This window comes from Aythya ferina (assembly GCF_964211825.1).
Source record: "Aythya ferina genome assembly, chromosome: 2".
NCBI lineage: Eukaryota > Metazoa > Chordata > Aves > Anseriformes > Anatidae > Aythya > Aythya ferina.
In genome coordinates this window covers 65,795,311-65,812,050 of record NC_140297.1, presented here as the reverse complement: position 1 = coordinate 65,812,050, position 16,740 = coordinate 65,795,311, and the positions used below count along the sequence as shown (strand labels likewise).

Sequence of the window (16,740 nt, the reverse complement as noted above, 5' to 3'; positions counted from 1 at the left end):
TTCAGCTTCATAGTAAGACATGTTTTGGTTTAGAATGTTAAATTTCTGCTAATCCTGCAGTGGATTGGTAATGAACTGCAATCCAATATCCTTGCCTTTCTGGAAAATTGGGGGGGGGGGGGGGAGGAGGGGAGGCAAAATAACCCCTAATGACAGGTGACTCTAGGGCAAGAAAGAGCAAGTTTGCTCTCCCTTTGGGAGAAAGCCCCAGTTGTTGCCAGGAACTCTCTTCAGTGCCCTTACAAAGCTTTTTGGTTTTGAAAGCCAAGAAAAGAAGGGGCATTTTCTGCCCCTTCACGGCTTGGAAATGGTCTGTAAGACAACATCGAACAAGCTCATGTATTGTTGCAGCCTGGGTGTTCTGGCACTGTATTTACTCTAGAATAAAATAGGTAATGTTACTGATAAGGAAATAACTAATACTTGGCAGAGATTTAATTGTGTTATTGGAATTTTCAGCAATGAAACAATCAAAGAATCATGCCGTACAAACTGAAGCTGCCTGTCTGAATGATATGTGAGAAATTATGTTTAGAGGAGAACTGATGGGGAAAAAAAACAAAAAACAAAAAACAAAACAAACAAACAAAACAAAACAAACAACACAATTTTTGTGCCAGCAGAAAAGCTGGAAAACATGAGTGCCTTTAAAATAAAAAAATGAATGGCTTGACAGAAATGGGTATTTTAAGAAAACAGTAATTTATACAATCTGCAGTTTTAATGATAAATGATAGGATTTTCACAATCAGAATTAAAACTTTGTAGCATCACAGACAGAAATCCCATTTGCATATGAACAGCATATGTGAGAGTTCAGAGTGAAAGGGTAACTGGCTGGAATAAAATCTTTTATTTCAGCATATCCACAGAAAGCTAGGAAAACCCAAGTATTTCTTAAATTCAATTTGAATATTTATAGAAAGTGATCTCAAAAGTATTGCTGTTAAAAGCATTCTCAAGAAAACTGGTAATTTTTGTTTGTATCAAGAAACAAAAGCAAAGAATCACCCAGTCATTGATATCAACTCTTGCACAGGAGACAGTTTGTGGTTGGAAAAGGAAGCCTCTTTACCATGAATATTTCCCTCTCCTTTCACCATTTCCCAGTGAAAGAAGGAGATCTCAGAACAGGGCCAGCCCAGAGGATGGGCTGGTGGCAACCACCATCAACAGGGGACATGTGGGGCTTGTCTTCCCCAGCGGAGACCTTGAAAGGCAGAAGCCACTGATAGATCTAGGTCTGGTATAAGCTTAACTGCAAAAAGTGTGGCTGACCCAAACAATTCCCGGGCCTCAAACTGCAATCTCCACTCTGTATGTTTTTACTTTTTTATTTTATTTATAATTTTTATTTATTTCCTTCTGGGGTGTTTAAAAAATCATCCAGACTCACCTCGACCTTATATTCTGTTGTAGCTCCAGGTTCAAGACTGTCAGCTCTGCAAGTGAGAGTTTGGTGCGCAGCCTGCTACTGGCAACACGAGCACCCAGTGCTTGATTTTCTGGGCACATGGGCTTCCCTCAGAACTCTCTCTCCTCTACTCCCCAAATCTGAAGGCATAGATAACCACTTCTCATCCCATTTCACAAACAGCTTCTTAAAAGCTAAAATTCATCTCCAAGCAGCAGCATTACTCAGATAACAGAGCAACCTCATTCACTGTTTCCTTTTGTTCCTCCCTGCTTGTGGTATCCACCTGTGGTATTTCATCTTGCACTCAGTTTGGAAAGATTTATGCAGAGCTCCTTTGTTTGTTGTATGTTTGCAGGCATAGCATGGAGTGGGAAGACCTGAGTCATGACTGATACTCCTAAGGAAAGATACTCCTAAAGAAAAAAACACTACGCACACTCAAAGAGCAGCAGATAGGGCTTTGTCAGTACTTGAGCTATCCTCAGCATCCCTGTGCAGTCATGAGCCACATGCTAATAGATTTCAGTCCTGTGGGGCAAAGGAGGAGGATATCTACCTTTGGAGAACTCCATTAAAGCTCAGTATGTCTCAGCTCCCCAAAGGTGTCCTGTTCCTCCCTTGTGAACTCTTTTGCTGCTTGTGGTGATGGAGATCACCATACGTTAGCTGATACAGAGTCAAGGTGCAGTGGGGTTAACTCAGAGATGTACTAGAAACTAAATGTAATGGTCTTGGTGATGTAAGACAAGGTAAACTAGCCATTCAAGTCTTAGAGGAATATATCAGCTCGTGGCATGTGTGTATTATACACTGTTTTGAATGAATTACGAAGACGTGCATATATATACTTTATTGATGTGATTTTTCTCTCTCTTTCACTGACCTTGTGTTTTTCTTGTATTTACAATGCACGAGGAAATAATTTCATTCTGTAAAGCAAGTTTCTAATACAGGCTTTTACTTCCTTTGTATTATCAGAGGAAGGCAGGATGGTTTGAAAGAAATGCAGCAGCTTAGAAAGAAAAAAATAATGCTTTTATTTTTCACAGGTGTCAGTGTTCATAGGGGAACAGTTACTAGCAAGAATCTTTGGAATAAATTAACACCTACCAGAAATACCTTGGGCCTCAGACCAACAAAGCAATTAAGCATGTGCTCAACTTGGAACTCTGCCTATTTTGCAAGGCACTTATGTGGATAATGTTAAGCAGAGGCTTAATTGCTCTGCAAGATCATACAAAAGCAGGGTTGGAGGGGACCTCAAGGGATGACCTAGAGCAACCCTGTCTGCTGTTTCTCTAACCTTCTCTATTGGTAAGATTTGTACAGTCTCTTCTGGAAGATTGTTCCAATTGCTGAGCTATTCCTCAAATGAGAAAGATACATTACTTCCCCCCGCCAAACAGCTATGTTAAATCTTTGTGTAAAATGAACCAAATTCTCTCTTGATGCAGAGAACAAGAACATTTTTGATATTCTGGTAATGTCGTGTTTCCATGCTAGAAGACTAATAGCATCTCTTCTTCTCTTTTGTTCTCCCCCTGCTTCTGTTTCTCTACTGAACCATTTCCCCAGCCTTTGCTTGTTTAACATTTCTTACATCACATGCTAATCCCCACTGCTCTCTTCTGAAATCTCGCTTGTGCGCTGATCTCACTTCAAGAAGAAACCAAACTGATGCCCCACCAGCATCACACAGAGCAAGCTGATTGCCTTGTGTCTCACATCCTACCCTCCTAAAGTCTCAGCTTTTAGGAGGCTCAGCTTTTCTTCCTCTTTTTTCCTACAGAGCTTTTGGTCCTCTGTAAACCCAAGATCACTTCTTGGTGTGCTGCCACTCCTCTGTTCATTCAATCTAATTTACTTGTGTGGTCAAAAATGCTCCATCTTCATTGGGTTTATTTCTGCTAATTTGAAACCCACACTTTGTATCACTAACTAGTATAAGCGCTCTCCTCGCTGTCAGTCCATATCTTTAATAAATAAGGTAAGTGGAACAGACTAGGATGAATGTATGAAGGACTTTCTTAAATGTCATGCTTCTCAGACAGTAAATGACTAATAACTAAACTCTCACTGCATTTTTTTTCTCTCTCAGTGGTACATTGAAGTGAATGCAACTTCACCAAGACCATGTTTTTTGATTTTTTTCTTCTCAGAATTTAGTGTAGGAAAATGACATCCTGCCTCTTAGTTTCTGGCTACTTACTCTGTAAAAGAATTTGTCTGGCATGACTTGTTTTAAAAAATAAATAAAAATCCACACTGGCTGATATTTGTCAACATATTGTTCTCTTGGGGATTATAACTTGGTTATTTAATTATGTGTTCTATTATCTTTCCATTTATCAAAGTTAGGCAGATTAGTTTTGAATTCCCTGGCTCCTCCTTTTTCCTCTCTGCAAATTTAGGTCCTCTCTCTGCCATTTTCCAGCCCTCTGGGACATCCCCTTTAATCCTTGAATTCTTGCAGATAATGGCTAATAACTCAGACTGCTTTGATTAGTTCCTTAATTACGCTAGTGTGAGTTCCATCAGGCCTCATGAACATGAAAGCATTTATCTTATCTAAAAATTGTTTGAGCAATTCTTTTTTTCTATCCTGGTCTTTATACTATCACCTGTTAAATCAATCTCTCTCTCTCTTTTTTTTTTTTTTAAAAAAAAAAAAAAGAATTCAAGTCTTCTCTGTTTTGGCTATTATTTTTCTGTTTTATCCAGTAGTAACAGGTTTTCCTGTGTTGTCCAATTGCTTCTGGATGTTTGGGAAGCCATTTACACCCCTTACTAGTTGCTATTCATTTTTGTACTTACATGCTTGTGTTATTCCTGTATGTTCATTCATCAACGTAAGTCTGCACTTCCACTTTTAGGAATTTATTTGACACAGCAGATTTTCACAAGCTCCCAGTGCTGTCCTACTGATTTTCAACATTACTTTCTTTATTCCTCTGCAACTCAGACTGCTTTGAGGCTGTCCAAATACAGTTGTTTATAGTCACTTTTCTGTACTTTTCTCCTCTGCAGTTTATTCTTATGAGACCTGACTTACCACTTCCATGATGCTGCTGAAGTCTGCATTCCAGAAAGAGGAATTTGTTTTATATATTTTACTCCTTTCATGTATGTGACTGTTTTGTTACCACTGTCATCCTCCTTGCTTTCCATTTTAAAATTTAAAGTTCATGCCTATTCAGTAGCACCACAATTAAAGTATGCACTCCTTCCCCAAACAAACAGCCTTCTTTCTTGGAAACAATTTTTATTTTTTGGCATAGTATTCTAAGAACATGATGAAATATGCCCTACCCTTTTTAGTTAGTTATCTGAAATTTCACCATCACCAATTCTTTATTTGTGAAATTTGCAGAATTTCAGGCTAATTCACACTCTGCAGGTGCTGCCTTGTATCCTCAGATCAGGCCCGGTGCTGTTGGTTTAATCACAAGGTGCAGAGGTCAGTGAATTACTCCTGCTATGGAGTGATATCATCTCCAACATCTTATTGACCCAGCTACCTTTCTGTCTTAAACAGGGTATTGCTGATACGTCAGCTCACAAATCCACTGAAGACTGCAAAACATTCAGGTATCTGATAACAGCCAAGTGCTTGATGGTCACCCCACTATATATGCATTGTTCTTTAAATATATAATTGCATGCACTTACTTAGACTTCTCTGTAAAAATTTAATATTGAAAAGGTTTGGGCAGGTGCTGCCTTTGCATTGTCTGAAAACCTCATACCCCTAGGGAAACTTCATTTAAAAAACAAAACAAAACAAACAAACAAAAAAAAAAACATAAACAGAACAATTAGGGAGCCCATAGTAATTTCATCCATGGTATAAACTGGTCATACTGATGAGGATCCACCTTCAATTGCACTGTTGATCTGAAGCAGCATCTCTGTATAATGTTTCTTATTTTTCTGTCTGCAATGAAGGATCGAGGGGCACCTGGGGCAGAGATGGACACAGGCAGAGGTGTAATGCTCCCCTGGTTTCTGCACCTCCCTTTGACCTGCTCTCGCATCATGCAGATGCTGCAGTGAGCTCATCTTGCACACAGGGTTCGTGCCTGTTGCCTCCAGGCTCTCATGAATGTGTAGACCCCCGGGCAGGGGTAAAGGCTTTCCCAAAGGAGTGCTGAAGGATGGGGGGGGGGGAGAGTGCCCCCTGTGGTCCTACCATCTTTCCTGTCTAAAATGTGTCTGACTACTCCTTTACTAAGTGGCTATTCTCAAGGTACATCTTGTAATGCTTATTGTTTCAGCTTCTGAAGCAGCAGCTGGTACCCCCTGCCTTACCCTGCCCAGTCAAGGCTTCTGGCTCTGTGCAAATCCTTGGAGTCCTAGATGGCTTTATCAGAAGTCTCCCTGCTCCTGTTTAATGAGTGCCATGGTTACGAGCACTACTAGACTGATGATATTCACATGCAGGAAACAATGCAGGGAAAACAGGATTTGCACGGCTCCGGCTGCACTGCCCCAAGAATTGCAGGAAACGATTGTACTTTATGAAACCGCCTGTGCTCCACTAGATTGTCTATAGCTTTTAAGGTCAAGCCATAGCATGCTGAGTTTGAAATGCCCTTTGTAATAATGAAGACTGTTTATGAACCAGAGTACAGGCTGTATTGTTTACCCTAGGCTTTGGTTAAAAGGTGCTATATTTCAGTCTGTTTTGCAGGATGGCACAGGGAATCTATCATGGGCCTTTCTGGCATGGGTCAGGCCTCAGTTCAAAGGGGGAATGTCCATCATGTCAAGTCAAGTATCCCCCCGCATGCAGAAAGTCACGCAGCCAGTGCCGCCACTGCACAGAGTGAACAAAAGAGCTGGGAGAGGGGGAAATGGCGAGGCCTCATCAGGGAGCCAAGAAGAGGTTCTGCAGCAGCCGAGCTGCTCCCTTGGAGATGTGCACAACCCCAGGAGGAACGATCCCTGCCACAGCCCCTGCCAGCCATTCAAGGGATTCCTGGGAAGTAGCCATAAATTCCGTGTCCTTCCCCAACTAATTCCCCACTCATTTGCATCACGCGAGCACTGGCTGGTGTCAACACAGGTCCGTGCAACAGGGTGAGAGCAATGGGTTTCTAACCCAGTCATGTTCCGCAGAAATGCTTACACTTCCTGGTGAGGATTTAACAATTTGTTGATTAATGAGCATAGTGCTCAAAGCTCCAGCAACAAATTCTGTGTGGCTGCAGCTTGCCCCAATGGGGGGTGGGAGGATGGGGGGGAGAGGGAGGGGGGAGATGCCCTACAGATCTCCTGCTTTATATTGTATTGAAGGCACCAAACCAAAAACGTCACTTCTAAGCCCCCTTGGGGCCACAAGCATTGCTTTTTGAAAGTGGGCTGCTTCTGCAGCTTGCCAGTTCTGCAGAAAAGCTGGTTTTAAAATGAACTGGTGTTTCTTGCATCTCAGCAGCAAAGGTGATGCTTGCAAGCTTGCAATCCTGGTGTGAGGAGAGTGACAGGCTCAGAGCCTTTCGATGTGGCCAATGGTGACCACATGGATGGGTCAGGGATTTCATGGACTGCCTGAAAGATATCCTATGCTAGGTAGTCTGCTCTTGGTCCTGTTCAGTTTGCTGTCTCTGCACCACAGAGGAAGATCTCCTGGCCTCAGAACAAGATAGGTACTTAGTCTAGGTAGGCAAAATCTCCTCCTTGACCAGAACTGAATCAAGGCACAAAATTGTTTTCTAACAAATAGCATATAAGAATGGGAGTTAAGGGAAGATATAATTAATGTTTACTGCAGATGCTGAAGGGTGAAACACTTGCATTTGATAGATCAAAGGAGCAATGGGATGTGAGACTTATTTTTCTGTTTTATTGACCTGTTGAATCTTGACATGAATTAGAAACTTAGGGAGCCCAGAGCAGAAACTCATCTTGGATTGCATACTTCAGCAGAAGCATGATTACTGAGCTGTAGCTGGGCCTCTCCATGGTCCTTGCAACAACCCTTCTGGCTCCTGCTATGAGGAAGACAGGCAGGGGAAGGCACCTGTCCCAGGCGCCACCAGCTCAGAACCACCAGCTCAGATACCGGTTTGGCAAAATCTTTTGGTGCACGGAATATTCCACAGCAGAGAGAGCAGCTGGCCTCAGCTGCACCTTTTGCACACCTCCTTCCACCCACCCTCTCCAAGTCTTTATGTACCAGTCTTGGTGTCCAAAAACAAAAGCTCTATCTAAATCCTAGTATCCTGTGGCACCAAAACTTTTGAGGAGCCTCACCAGCAGTCCATATATGTTGAGAAGAAGGGGCAACAGAACTCAATACCAGCAGATATGATAACACCCAGGTGGTGGCATGTGGGAACTCCAAGGAACCTAGGGACAGACAGCATGAGGTCTGGGAGAGGAGAGTTGTATCAGGTTAACAAAAAGTAGAAAACAGTAGTTTCTCAAAGCATTATTCACTGTCAAAAAATCTTGGCACAGTTATATCTTGTGTGAGCAAGCACAAAGATCTGAGCTTATTTTAATTACTAAGTGCCTAATTGTGGTTAAAACATTAGACTCTGTTCAGACACACTGTGCCATACCCTCTAGGGTATCTAAAAGCAGAAAAGTGAAGAGGTGGTCAAAGCAAACCTTGAAAATAACATTGACTTGACTAAGTCCACTCATACATCTAAGATTAGTCATGAATGAGCCTCTGCAGACACAGGACAAATGCTCAGCGCTGGGAAGAGCCTGTTTCTATTAACATACTGGTCTTCTCGGTGTGTTTTGAAAAGCTGTGACACCACTGTATAGTTCCTTACAGCACATCTCAGATGGTTATTCACAGTTCATCCAATACAATTACTTGCTCGGTTTCTTCTGGGTTTTCTTCCTGGAAAACAGGAAGCATGTACCCAAGAAGATGATGACTACATTCCTAGAGCAAATACCTGAAACTTCTGAGGTTGAGAAGTATTTCCTTGCGTGCTACATATGTGAATAATGAGGAGAATGACCTCATGAAAGCAGCAAAGCACCTTTATTTCAGATTTTATTCTCAGACCTTCTCTTTCTTCATTTGGTCACTTTTGTGTGTCTGGTAGGCCAGACAGGCACATAGGATAAGGACATGTGAAAATATTATACACTCCCATCATAAGGACAGAGGTGTGTTTTTTGTTTTGTTTTCTGGGAAAAGACTGCAGTGCTGGACTAGGAGAACTGATGCAAAACATAGATACACAGCCCAGTAACCTAGGAATTTGCAGCTTAAGGAGGAAATATATCAGAAGACATTTAAAGACTTAGAATGAGTAAATGGGAAAACAATGAAAAAGAATAAAGAACTAAAAAACACTTGTTGGAGGAGCATTTGGGAAAAAAAAAAAAAAAAAAAAAAAAGAACTTCGTAATTTAGGGCTAAATTCTCCCTTTGCAGGGAGAAATGTTTTTATCTGTTAGGAGATAGGGGTGAAAAAGCTGCCAAGGAATAACAAGGCTGTAGGACAGAGCCTGTGCACAACACGAAGAAGTACAGAGCAGGCATCAGGGGCTCCTAAGTCCCTTTCTGGAGCACCCACGGAAAAGGAGCAGAAAGCATATGGAAGCTGTCGATGCTATTCTCAAGATGAAGAGAAAACTTTTTAAAGTGCATGACAACCCTCTGTTCCAGCATTCTGCAGTTAGGGTTTAAAAAATGAGAGTCTTGCACGGGTGTTTGCAGCCTTTGTGACAAAGGTAGGTGCAGCCAGTATTTTTATAATAAATCTCAAGTCTCAAATTTAGGGGCATAGTCACAAACTAGCAGCACGCAAGCATCACCATGATTACTTGTATGGTTGTCTACCTGCAGGCTACTCTGACCTTTTGCTCTGTTTCTCCCTTTGTCCTGTACGTAAGGTGAGAAAATTGAGGGGCATCCCTTTCACCACCCTTCCCTGTGACCATCCCAGGTGCTCAGTGTGGGAACATCTGAAGCTGATGAGTAGGTCCCACAGGATGACCTGTAGTTCCCACCCACCACCAGGACACAGCTCTCTGGTTAACATAAAAATAAACTTTAAAAAAATATATACAAAAATTACACAGGAAACTCTTGACCAGTTTGGCTCCCTGCTTCTAACAGCTTTTATAAGAGCTTTGCTTTACTTGTGATCAAGAGTAATTCCAAGGTCAGCAGATCATAACCCTTTATCAAATGATAAATATTTGTCTTTATAACCTCAGCACAGCCCATGCAACTGGGGCAGGAAATTAACTTCCACCAAAATATTTCTTTTTTGTTTGTTTATAACAAATATCCAACATTGGCACCAGACTCAGTACTGAGATACCTAACTGCATGGCTTGGTAATGCACTTGGTAAGTGCAATATAATGCACTTTGCTGGCAAAAGAAGAACTGGTTGCCTCTGATCATCAACCTCTGCTTGTAAATCACTTACCTAATTCAAGAGCTTCAGTCTATATTACAGTATTTTTTAAATCCTCTTTTATATTATTATTATTTTCTTACAGTATTCCAAGTAATTTGCACAGTTCTAAAGAACAAAATTCAAAGAAAATCAGCATTTATAACTTCAGTCTGTTCCCAAGTATTTCTTATCTATTGCTTTTAATTTTTATTATTGTTTCTTGTTGCTAATTGTTTGCTTTCAATCAACACTTTAAAGCATCTAGGACATTATGCAAACACATTTTTACTGACCTCAGAAGTTCACAAATTTTCAGTGGCTTAAAAACTTCATTGCCTTTGTTTTATATGTTATAGAGAATCTGAGATTTTCATTACCCCTGTTCTGACTTTTCAGCCTCTTGGAGGCATTTAGGTGGCACTTTCAAGCTTTTCCCTACAGCTGTGCAGACATTCTTTCTCTAAGGGGATGCTGAATAGCACACAGTCCCAAGAGCCCAGAAACTGGGGTTTTAACTGGGCCATGAACTATTGCCCAAATCATGGTAAAGTTGGAAACATTGCAGACAATTCAGAAGAGATCTAACCAAGGTATAATCAAAAGAACAGGCTGTAGAGTTGAGACAGATATTTGCATTTAGACTGTTCTGCAAAGTGTTTGGCTCCTCAGCACAATGCTTAAAATAAATAAATAGAGGACCGGTATGTTTAGAACCCAGCCGGAGTGAAAGTGCTTTTCTCCTTTATGTTAAAAGTATGCACAGCAGGACAAAAAAAAAAAAAAAAAAAAAAAAAAAAAAAAAGCCCTGGGTGTAAGGGACAACACAACCCCACAACCCCAAAAACAGCTGCTAAAACAGACATTTACCTAGCACTCTTGCAACATGAAAGAAGCCCATGAAGAGTTTTAGTTTTTTGTATGCATTTTTAGTTAAAGTGTGTGGACAGTTTCAAATGAACTTGAAAGGCTGAAATCCTCTGCCACAACTATATACCCATCTGGCTTAAGAAGAAAATCCCTAAAGTATGTTTGTTGACAGACTAGTAACAATTGTAGAGTTAATACTATTATTTACCCCTCATTCTTTTCTTTTCTTCTACCTTTTTCCCCTTGATGCTCTCAGAAGCTTTGTCTATGTGTATTTCATTTTCTCATTGATTCAGATCAACTCTGTTTTAATCCAGAACAAGAATAAATGAGGCCTGGATTTTTTTATTATTATTTCTATTTATTTTTTATTATTATGATTACTCTTACTCTTTTTTGCAGGTACTCTTTGTTTGGAGATTAGGGATGCCTGGGGAAAAAGGGGCATTTAAAGCATGTCTCCTAGCATGCCTTATTAAAGGATGGCAGTTTCTTATCACTTTTCATCACACAGCTGTGGCCTCTTAATTCCTGTTGTTTCTCAATATACATTCTTTAAGCATTTCCATGTTGACAGTGATATAATTTGTGGCATGTCCTCCCCTCCTTTCCCTTTCTGTTTTCCTCTTATCTGATTTGTTGTTGCATTATTTTTTGTTTTGGGGTTTTTCTCTGAACTTGTAGGGAGCTATTTTTAACTTTCACAAGGTTTTAAAACAGAAGAGAAAAATAAAAATGAGGTCTGGTTGGAAGAATAAGCTGCAGATTTTGGGAATGCTAGCAGGCAAGAACACCATGGACTCTGGCTGCTTTTCAAAGAGCATGGCCTGGTCTTCAACTGCTGCTTTTAAGAGTGAGATGTGGTGCATGTGCTAGAGTAGTCCTGAGCATCTCTGAGAACTGGAGGTGATGAGGTTGCATTAATTAACTATGAAATGTATGAAGTAGAAGCTCAGAGAGCAGGCCACAGGAGCAGCAAGCAGCTCCAGGGCAGCAGGGCTCAGATTTCCTTGGAGAGCAAAGCCTAATTAGGTGACAAACTGGCTGGCAAACCATGGCAGAGAACAGTAGAATCATCAGAAGGACTAAAGTGCTCCTATTTGACACAAAGTGCAATATTTTCTCAGTGTGTGGCTGAACCAGAGTCTCATACTGGAGTAGAGCCCTCATTTAACTGGAAAGGGTGTATCTGAAGAAGTAGAAGTCATAGCCAACACACATTGTTCTGCTTGGTCTAGAGAATCCATAAGGAGCTCCTTGCTCTCTTTCACCTGCACTCAAAATTGCCATTTTGATTTGCATGGGAGGCCAAGAGGTGAGCACTGGAGGGTATTGCTTCATGGTCAAGACCCAACGTCCAGTGTCAAGAGTTTAGCCTAGCTGCAACTTTGTGTTAGTGGAAGACAGCCACAGAAAGAAGAAGCAATACTACAAAACATTTTAGAACAAGGTAGGAGGACAGGACTGGGAGCTTTGTTCCCTCTGGTACTCCAGTAGGCAATGGGGAATAGGCATGCTCAGGAGAAAACATCCCACCTCCTTATGTGGGCCTACTTTGCCTCAGTTCCAGAGCTCCAGGCAGTTTGAACTTGGAGCTGGGGGTCACACACAACCCCTCAAACTCCTCACCAACACCAGTGGGACCTTTTGGAAGACATGGCAACATCCTGGAATGGTTACTGGACATTTAGTTTCCCTTTCTCAGTAACCATGGATTTAGGCACCTTGTGTTACCTCTTTTTTAAGAACAGTAAGAAAAGAAGAGAAGGGAATCACTAGGAATATAACAGCTCAGTGACTAATTAGTTATTGTTACCAAATTTGTAACTACAAAAAAATAAAATCCTCTCCCCCCCCAAATTACCTGATGTTCCTGTCAGCCAGCTCATAAACTGAATATAAATTAAATAACAATCTGTAACACAGCCAGTAAAATTGCTAAAGAAAGCACGCACAGAACATTTCAGACATAATAAGGAAGAGTTTTCAATGGCCAAGACATTACAGCACCATCTGAAATTCCCTAATATTTCTGTCCTTAGAAGGTCAACATGGAGATTTATCGAGCAACGCAAAAAAAAGATCTGCTCAATAGAAACAAATAGGCATGCAGAGAAAGGGAGCGACTCGGTGCTTTTGCATTGTGTACCCACAGTATACCCATTTTCCTTGGCTTTGCTGTTGATTTCCTTCCTTCTAGGCATTGATACTCAAGTTTTTTTGTCACTGCTGTTGCAAAAGTGGAGCAGTTGTCCCCTTTACGGTCTGGGCTTTCTTCTCACATTGCAGCGTAATTCTGTTCTCTAGTCTTAATTCTCTTTGGAGAATTGAAGGCAATAGATGGAAGCAGGGGAAATTGTATCCTGTACATTGAGAATTCTGAGAGGAGTGTGGCAACTCAAATGTGTTTAGTGGCATTCAGACCAAAATACAAGTCTCTGTTTCATTTTAGATATGGGATGGTTTGTTTTTTTTTTTTTGCTTGGTTGTTTTTGTTTCATTTTGGTTTTGTAAGAATTTTCCACCTGAGGGAAAAACTGCTATACTTCAGTCAAGTGATAACTTGCTGCTACTGAAGTCCTTCAGGTTTATTTTGAGTATAAAAAACAAAAACAAACAAACAAAAAAAAAAACTATCAGACTTTTTTTGTTGTTGTTGTCTTTTTTCCTTGCTGTAATTCTAGACAGATTTCTAAACTTGGGATTTCAGACAATCATACAAAGTTACCTGGGAAGAGGGTTTCAGAAGGTCATCTACTTCATCCCTCTGGAATGAGGTATTTTTCCATGTTATCCCACATAGTGGATTTCTGTACCAGTTTTCAGTATTCCTTGACCTTTTTTTAATTAAGGCTAAAAGCACTGCACCTTGGCTGCACCTCAGAGGTCTTATTTGTCGGGCTTTTGCCATTCCTCTTGCCCCACTCTGGGCTCAGCCCAACTCCCCTATCTCCTCCCTGGAGTGCAGCCCCCAGAACCTGAGGGAGTGTCCAAGCTGAGGCCTCAGCAACACTTGGTGGAGGACAGACAGCCTGCTCCCCTGCCTCCCAAACAACACTCTAGGTAGGCAAATAAGTGTTTTGAGGAAATTAACATGAGTATGATGAGAAGTTGAGGGCTTCCCTGGGAGACTAGGAGACTAGTGCTGCTGCTGCCCCCCTTGGTATTGAGGCCTTGCCTCCTGCTTTGGAGATAAGTCCCCCAGGCTTATTAAATATGCAGAGACTCAGGCACCAGGATGCTCTTCTAGAGTCATAGCCAACCACTGCTACTCATAAAATGCCAACTAACCTTATAAACATCTATACATCTACTTTTTTTCTTTTTCTTTCTTTTTTTTTTTTCTTTCTTTCTTTTTTTTCTTAATGCTTGGGTTTCCATTGGGGAAGTTTGGTTTTTACTCACATCCACCTGGCTCTGACGATACAGGTCTCCTGTATGATCTCCTGTGCAGATCTCACACCTCAGCCTTGCCAAGACTTGCAGAATGAGCACTGCCCTGTGTCACTCTACATATTGAAAAATGGTTTAAATGTGCCCCTTTGGTTGTCCTTTTCTCTGCACTTTTCATATTTCTCCTCTTATTTTCCAATCCTTTTATTGTCAATATATGAGGCATAGATCAATTCCTCTCTCCCAAAAGTACCTTTTAGACCAAAGACACAGCAGTGTAAACGGTACTCCAGTACCACAATACGGTGTGATACTCCATTGCCCCAGGCACTGAATCAGGTTCTGCCCCTGCACAAAGTTGTTTTCTCTGTGTGCCAGTCAGTGCTTTAATCACCATGCTGTTTGGTCCTTCACAGTCACCAGCCCCTTCGGTCAGATCATGCAAAGATCAGCTTTTTCATGACTGTTTTAGCTGAAATCCAGAAGAAAGGCTGTTGCTGCCAAGCCTGGTTAAAAAGCAATGTTTGTTAAAAAACAATGTCCTTGAGGGAGCTAAGCTGAGACTGCGTAGTTTTGAATGATTAAACAACATTGTTATCTTGCTGGCTTCTGGAGAGCCTGTTTTTAGGCACTGAGTTTTGAGCACCACAATATTTTAGGTCAGAGCTGTTTTTTTAGGGCTCAGTATCAACAAGTGTGCTAGGAGGTTAGACCAGCAGTGAGTCTGGCCTGGTCAGGCTGGCTTAGGAATAGCAGAACTCATGGGGACAGGAGGGTGGCATAGGCTTTCCTGCCACTGATGGAAAGAGTGAAAGTGGCTTTTTTTTTTCTAGATGCAAAGATTATTCTAGATATTAAAATAGTAAATTGAGCTTGAGAAACACTCACCTGCAGTATCCTTCCAGGCTCAGGCTGATCTATATTGCTTTCATTCAAAGTGCCTTGAAAAACAGCACTATACAATCTATACTTACCTCACCTTTCCAATGCATCAAACTGCATACTGAATTATAAGTAGACAATTTTGCCCTTTTCTTTTTCTTTTTGTTTTGAGTATCAATTTTCAACACTTCAATTTGTTCGGTCAGTGTTAAGTGTTTGCAGATGAAATTAGGAAAGATTCCACTTGAACAGAAACTTCGAAACCTCATCGTTGGCCTAAACTTTTTTGTTTATACCAGAGCAACTTTCCTTACTATTATTATTTAACGCTTTTTGTTTTCTTATGTTCTAATTCCTAGATGTGAACAGGGGAAGCACTCTTCCTTCCGATGGCCACAACAGTCTGGTACTAAACTGAAGTGTTGGTGCCCTCTAGTGAGCAACTTCTAATTTCAAGAAAAGAGTTTGTTTTTCAGATGTTAATCTTGTCTGCTGCTGCGACAATCCCCTGCAGCTAGAGCTCTTGTTTTAGATAATTATCAAGTCTGAAAAACTAAGAAACAGAGGTCCGCACCTCTGCAATCCCAGGGGCCACTGTTAATGCAGACCTAACAATTCAGTGTATAATTTAGGAAACATTTAGGATCGTTTCCTGCGCTTGAATTACCTATGAATAAATCGTTGTTTTCTCAAGATTGCATGATGTGTATTTGGGGGGTCACCTTGTGCTGTACATCCACCTAGATGCTCTTTCCCTGAGTCCCCTTCCTGTGTTTAACTTGGACATAATGCCCTCCTCTTCCAGCAGCATTGCCCCTTCCCAGTCAGTTCTGTCTTTTTGTCCACTGAGGCTTATACATGTAAGTATGTTAAGGTTTGGACAAACTGTTTAATATGTGATCATATAGTGAGGCTTTGATCCTTGATACTACCAAGATGCAGAGAGCAGTAAGGAGGAGCACTGTGATACTTGGTGTTCACAACTGGATCTGCTGGTTAACAGTAACTGGTCAAACAAGTCATGGTTTAATGTTGTTCTGTTTACTGGTTAGAAGGATGTCCCCTGTATGATCAGTACATCGCAATTATAGGCCTCTCTGAGAAATCTAGTTGATAACTATTGGATATCTGCTTCATTTTCCTGAAGGGCTGTACCAATTTCTGCAATATCTTCCTGGAGAAATTAAGGCACTTACTTTTACATTCATTCAAATTAATAGTATGTGCAGTGTGCATTTATCTTGGGAAAATATTGACTGATTCTTCTTTAGCTGAGGTAACTGAAGTCAGCATCTGGCAGGACTCTGAAAAATTTGTCCCTCATGCTGCATCATGCAGGGTAAAGCCTAAGGTATACTCAAGGGGGCTTTGGTGCTCTGCACAACACAAACAGGGAAATAGTGATGGCAGTGGGTTATAGAAGAAGTTTGCTGCAGTCGTGGCTGCACAAAGCTATTGTGGAGACTACATATGGCATAGCGAGCTGTCCTGGAGAGCTGCTGGTCCATGTGAATGGGACACCCAGGCAGCACAGGACTGGGGCCATGTGTGCAGGGGACAGAAGCTGCCTAACCTCAAACAGGTAGAGATGCTACCAGATAAGGGTAGCGTTAGGCATTTTCTTTATTGTCCAGATAAGGCATGTTTCCAGGTCTCACTGAGACCGGTGAAGGCAGAGGCACAGCTCCCAGACTCTAGGAAAAGTGAGCTGTGAGATTAAGTGATGGGGAAATGAGAAGAGCCACACTGTCTGTGGCACAACAGCCTCCTAACGACAGTCTGTGTTACAAGTAGGAAGCAGTAT

The 16,740-nt window shown here is 41.3% G+C and overlaps 1 protein-coding gene and 1 long non-coding RNA gene across 2 annotated transcripts in view; both read left to right on the top strand.

Annotated features, from left to right (window-relative positions):
- PHACTR1 (phosphatase and actin regulator 1) overlaps positions 1 to 16,740 on the top strand; it is a gene marked incomplete at its 3' end in the record, with an annotated part of 439,651 nt that overhangs the window by 43,424 nt on the left and 379,487 nt on the right. The gene's annotated exons all lie outside the window — the stretch shown is intronic.
- On the top strand, positions 13,646 to 15,634 carry LOC311432574. The gene is made up of 2 exons (XR_014690141.1): positions 13,646 to 13,724; positions 15,296 to 15,634. It is a non-coding gene; the product is annotated as an uncharacterized lncRNA (long non-coding RNA).